Here is a 512-nt window from a genome sequence, read left to right as displayed (position 1 = left end):
GGGAAAGAGAGAGATACTTTCAGAGCTTCAAGAGAAAGATTAAGTGCTCAATTTTAACTCTGTAATAGCTAGATATCTAAGTGGACATGCCAAACTGACAGACAGAGATTTCAGTTTGGAAACGAACATCTATGACAAGATATGTGTCTCTGCTTTTTAGCTTTTCCTTTTGAAGAACTTAACCACAAGTAGTCAATCTCGAACTTATAAGCAAAATTGGCGTTTGAAGAAAAGATAGGAATAAATCAAAAGATGAAGGTTTGAATACTGTAGATTGACATGATGATTTTATCGGCCAAAGTTCACCAAAGTTAAGGATCATCACATGAGACATGGTTTGAATGTGAAGAATGGCAGGGTAGACTACATAAACTCTGATTAAACCTGTACTACATAACATAATCGGTACATGTCATTCCTTTTTCACTATGGATTTTACTTTTGTGTTGTTCTTTTGTAATTGTACATCATTAAAGACTTAGACCATTTCTTTTTTTTTTCTTTTTCTTTTT

The sequence above is a fragment of the Charadrius vociferus genome, unplaced genomic scaffold (genome assembly GCF_000708025.1).
Source record: "Charadrius vociferus isolate BGI_N301 unplaced genomic scaffold, ASM70802v2 scaffold235, whole genome shotgun sequence".
NCBI classification, from domain to species: Eukaryota; Metazoa; Chordata; class Aves; order Charadriiformes; family Charadriidae; genus Charadrius; species Charadrius vociferus.
The sequence above is the reverse complement of the archived record's forward strand: the minus strand, read 5'-3'. Positions refer to the sequence as shown.